This window comes from Macadamia integrifolia, unplaced genomic scaffold (genome assembly GCF_013358625.1).
Source record: "Macadamia integrifolia cultivar HAES 741 unplaced genomic scaffold, SCU_Mint_v3 scaffold1475, whole genome shotgun sequence".
Classification (NCBI taxonomy): domain Eukaryota; kingdom Viridiplantae; phylum Streptophyta; class Magnoliopsida; order Proteales; family Proteaceae; genus Macadamia; species Macadamia integrifolia.
Window position 1 is genome coordinate 127,247 of NW_024868219.1, and position 5,471 is coordinate 132,717.

The 5,471-nt window shown below is 38.6% G+C and overlaps 1 non-coding gene across 1 annotated transcript; it reads right to left on the minus strand.

Annotated features, from left to right (window-relative positions):
• Positions 1 to 1,392: 1,392 nt before the first annotated feature.
• On the minus strand, positions 1,393 to 1,499 carry LOC122063848. Its single transcript, XR_006135489.1, has one exon. It is a non-coding gene; the product is annotated as a small nucleolar RNA R71 (small nucleolar RNA).
• Positions 1,500 to 5,471: the final 3,972 nt, after the last annotated feature.

The following is a 5,471-nucleotide window of genomic DNA, read 5'->3' on the forward strand; positions in this document are numbered from 1 at the left end:
TTTCCCCTAAGGTTCATGGCTAGTGTATGTGTTGGCTTTGCCCCTCCTAGCCATAGAACCATCAATTTATTACTTTTATTTTAATTATCTTCCTTTCCCTAAAGCCAAGTAGAGTAACCCTTGTAAGAGTGACTCTCTAGTCAAGTAGGGAAGCTCATATTATGATGCATCCCTCAGGCTAAGTAGATAAACCTACTTGTGAGTCTCTCTCTAGCTTTATCCCATTTCTTTTACTTTATTTTTATTTCAGCATTTTTTTCCTTTATTATTTTTTTTAATTGTGTGGGTTGTTTATTTTTACTTATTTATTTATTTAATTTTAATTGCGTGGCTTGTGTCTTTAAATTCTTAGATGACGAATGGTTTGGACGTTATTTTATATACATATGTTTAGGACGGTAATTAGAATTAGATCAAAACCATTAATAGGTTCACTTTCGCATTATTAAAAGAAATAAAAAAAATAAAGTGGTTGTTCTCCCTGTGTTTGACCCGTAGCTACACTGATCCGTACGCTTGCGGTTACATTTTAAATCTCAAACAAGTTTTTGGCACCGTTGCCAGGGAGACAGTTCCATGTTATTTTTCACTTTCTTTTGATAAATCAGAGTGCTTTGTTTGCTTTGTTTTATATTTTTCCTTTTCTTTTATTGAATTCCTGAGAAGAACAACTTGCAATAATAGTTGTATCAGTAGAGGTCGCCATCCCTCACAGTATGATAAAAACCGATTTTGCCCTGTAGCAGTACCTTAGGAATTGACCTGAGTAACCCCGGATCCCTGCCGGTAAGCTCCCAAAAAGCAAAAAATCAAAAAATCAAAAATTCAAAAATTCATATAAAAAAAGGTTTTTCTATCCATTCTTTTGTGCTTGTCTTACTTTAGTTGTGGGTAGTTTTCTGTTGCATGAGTGTTAAGTGGGTACGTAATACTAAGAATCGGTTAGAAAGAAGAGATCCAACAAGTAGAGACCCTATACGTTGGCTCTTTTTAAAACTCTTCAATATGGGAGACCAACAGCAAAACCCTTCACCTAAATCTCTGAAAGATAGGTTCTACCCTGCTAGAACAACCCAACCTTCCTGCATAGTTCTACCACAAGCCTAGGGTAATAATTTTGAACTCAAATCTCAATACATCACTATGTTGCCCCACTTCCATGGGTTGACCTCTGAGGATGCATACCTATTTCTAAGGGAATTTGAAGAGGTATGTGTTCTAATTAAGATCCAACAGCTTTCTGATGATGCTGTTAAGCTTAAGTTTATCACTTTTGCATTGAAAGACAAGGCTAAGAAGTGGTTATATGGGTAACCCACAAATTCCATAACCTCATGGGAACAGTTCACAGTTGTCTTCCTTAAAAATTTTTTCCCAACTCACAAGACCAATAAGCTTAGAAGTGATATCCTTCAGTTTAGGCAAAAGCCTAGTGAGTCATTTTCCAAACTTATAGAGAGATTCAAGGATCTACTCCAAGAATGCCCTCACCATGGCCTAGACCTATGGCATTTATGTCAAATAATTTATGAGGGTATTGATTACCCAACTAAACAAATGATAGAGTCTATGTGCCCTAAGGGATTCACATCCTTTACAGATGAAGGAAAGGCATGGGAATTCTTACTTGACTTAGCTGACAAAACCCGTGAGTGGGAATCAACCCAAGAGAGTGAAAGAACCATAGGAGGAAAAGGATATTTTTGTGGATGGGATAGTAGCCAAGGAAGCCCATTTGGATAGCCTAATCAAGAGGATTGAGGCTATTGTTCCTAGAGAGCCATCATCAGTCAATTTGGTTAAGATTTGTGCTTGGTGCCAGTCCCCTGGACATGTCATAGAAGAATGCCCCAACACCTCTAGGGGCACTTCTAATGATAGTGTTAATGCCTTATACCAGAATAATCCATATAGTAATACCTACAATCCAGGATGGAGAAATCACCCAAATTTCTCTTGGAATCAGGGCAACCAAGCAGGGCCTTCCAATTTCCATAATCGAGGTCAACCTGGACTCCAAAGGCCTCCCTTTGTACAACAATCTTTTTCTTAAAATACTTTTCCTAGGTCAAATGTAGGACCTCAGGCTAGTTTTCCTAGGGCCCCTCTCCTATCATCTTATCAGCAACCCCCTGGGTTTACCAACACTAGAGAGGTAAGTAGAATAAGTGACTCGGAAAAAAATATGGTCCTCCTCATGACAAGCCATCAAAATCTAACGAGAGAACTCACTCAAGTTGTCTCAATTATGCGTGAGAGGGAGAAAGAAACTTTACCCAGTCAACCAGAGCCTAACCCTAGGCATCATCAGCTTGTTAGTTCACAAACATCAACTAATGCACCATTGAATATAGTACAAGGTCAGACCCAACGAGGGCCCTCTATCCAATGTAATGTTGTTTATGCCCCTAGGAGTGGTAGAGAGTACCAACAGAGCGTTCCTAAATCTTCCTCATCTATTACTCATGTTAACTCTTCTTCAATTGAGGACACAAGTGTGCATCTTGCTTCAGGTTCGTTTGATGAACCTAAAGATTTTTCAGAAACTAAAGATGATTTGGTTGAGGAAACCAAAAATGATTCTTCTGAACAGGGGAAAATCCCTAACAGTCCTTATGTTCATCCTGTCCCATTTCCTAATCGCTTAGTAAACAAAAGGAAGACTGCTTCCATGGATAAAATTTTAGAAGTCTTCAAAAAGGTAGAAGTGAACATCCCCCTTTTGGATGCCATATCCTAGATCCCTGCCTATGCAAAGGTACTGAAAGATTTGTGTACTCACAAACGTATCATTAGTGTGCCCAAAAAGGCGTTCTTGGCAGGTAACATTAGTTCCATAATTACTCAGTCTATAGCAGCCAAGTATAAGGATCCAGGGAGCCCTACCATATCTTGTGTCATAGGCAACACATACATTGAGCATGCCTTACTTGACCTTGGCGCAAGTGTGAATCTTTTACCTTACCATGTGTACAAGCAACTTGGATTGGGAGAATTGAAAGCTACTGGAACTACTCTTCAGTTGGCAGATAGGTCTGTTAAATTTCCTAAAGGGATGGTTGAGGATGTTTTACTAAAGGAGGGAGAATTTATTTTTCCTGTTGATTTCATTGTGTTAGATACCAAGCCCTTCTCAACCAAGGATGAGATCCCAATAATTCTAGGAAGACCACTATTGGCTACCAATAATGCATTAATCAACTACCGGAATGGTTTTCTAAGATTATCTTTTGGTAACCAAACTGTAGAGTTTAACATGTTTAGGATAGGCAAGCAACCACATATGGAAGAAGAGATTAATATGATTGAGGATTTTCTGGATTTTTCTAATGAATTAATTACCAACTTTGATATTAATTTTGATTCAGAATTCCAAGAGTGTATGGATGAGTTGGATGATGACAATGAAAATTTCTTTTCTGAAGTCTTGAGTCTTCACACACTTGTGGAGACCTTAGGACCCCTTTCCAATTCCATTCACAAACCTTCCATAGTTGAGCCCCCTAAGCTAGATCTTAAGGAGTTGCCATCTAATTTGAGGTATGCTTTCCTAGGGCCTGACCAGACTCTTCCTGTAATAATTTCTTCAAATTTGACTTCTAGCCAGGAAGAGGAGTTACTTAAAGTGTTAAAAGATAATAAGGAAGCCTTAGGTTGGACCATGGCTGATATCAAGGGTATAAGCCCTTCCATTGTGCAATATCATATACATCTTATGGAGGATTCTAAACCATCCACGGAACCCCAAAGAAGAGCTAACCCAGTGATGATGGAAGCCATTAAGAAAGAGATCCTAAAGTGCTTGGATCATAGAATAATTTATCCTATTTCTGACAGCCAATGAGTAAGCTCAGTTCACGTAGTGCCTAAGAAGTCTGGGGTGACTGTAGTTCCCAATGCCAATAATGAACTAATTCTAACTCGTGTCCAATCAGGGTGGAGAGTGTGTATAGACTATAGGAAACTTAATGTGGCAACCTAGAAGGACCACTTCCCATTGCCATTCATTGATCAGATGTTAGAGAGGTTAGCTGGATATGAATACTATTGCTTTCTTGATGGATATTCTGGCTATAACCAAATCCCAATTGCTTTAGAGGACCAACATAAGACCACTTTTACATGTCCATATGGAACATTTGCTTACAGGCGTATGCCCTTTGGGCTTTGCAATGCCCCTACTACGTTCCAACGATGCATGATGAGCATCTTTTCTGACATGGTCGAAAAATTCTTAGAAGTATTTATGGATGACTTTTCAATTCATGGAAATTCCTATTCTGAATGTCTTCATCATCTTTCCCTAGTTTTGAAAAGGTTCATATCTAAGAATTTGATTTTGAATTGGGAGAAATGCCATTTTATGATTAAATCTGGTATTGTTTTAGGCCATGTAATATCTAAGGAGGGAATTAAGGTAGATAGAGCCAAAGTGGATTTAATTGATAATTTACCACCTCCTCAATCTGTTAAGGATGTTTGGTCTTTTCTAGGGCATGCGGGCTTCTACAGAAGGTTTATTAAGAACTTTAGTCAGTTAGCCCGACCTCTCACTTCATTACTTGCCAAAGATCAGACTTTTGAGTTTTCCAAAGAGTGCCTAGAATCCTTCAAGCAACTTAAGAAGGAGTTGACCAATGCACCCATTGTTCAACCACCTATTTGGACTGAACCTTTTGAACTAATGTGTGATGCTTCGGATTTTACCATAGGAGCAGTTTTGGGTCAAAGGATTAATAAGTTTCCCACTGTCATTTACTATGCTAGTAGGACCTTAAATGATGCACAACTCAATTATAGAACCACTGAAAAAGAATTTTTAGCTGTTGTGTTTGCATTAGAAAAGTTTCGGTCTTACTTAGTTGGTTCACATGTGGTGGTGTATACTGATCATTCTGCCCTCAGATACATAGTTCAGAAGAAGGATGCCAAAGCCCATCTCATTCGGTATTATTTGCAGTGTCCAATGAACCATGGTTTGCTGACATTGCCAACTTCTGAATTTCAGGTGTGACTCCGGATCACTGGTCCACCCAAGATAAGTATAGATTTCATTCCCAAGTTAAGCACTTTTTCTGGGATGATCCTTATTTGTTTAAGATATGTTCGGATCAGATTATCCGACGATATGTTCCTGATCATGAGCAACATTCTATTATCTCTTTTTGTCATGATCATGCATGTGGTGGACACTTTGGACCTAAGAAAACTGCTGCAAAGGTTCTCCAATGCGGATTTTATTGGCCCACTCTTTTTAGAGATGCTTTTGATTTTTGTAAGGCTTGTTCTGCCTGCCAGTCTTTTGGCCGTATCAATAAAAGGAACATGACGCCCCTCAACCCTATTTTGGTAGTTGAGATCTTTGATGTTTGGGGCATCAATTTTATGGGACCATTCCCTAATTCCTTTAGGAATTTGTACATACTTTTGGCCATTGATTATGTTTCTAAATGGATAAAGGTCATACCTTG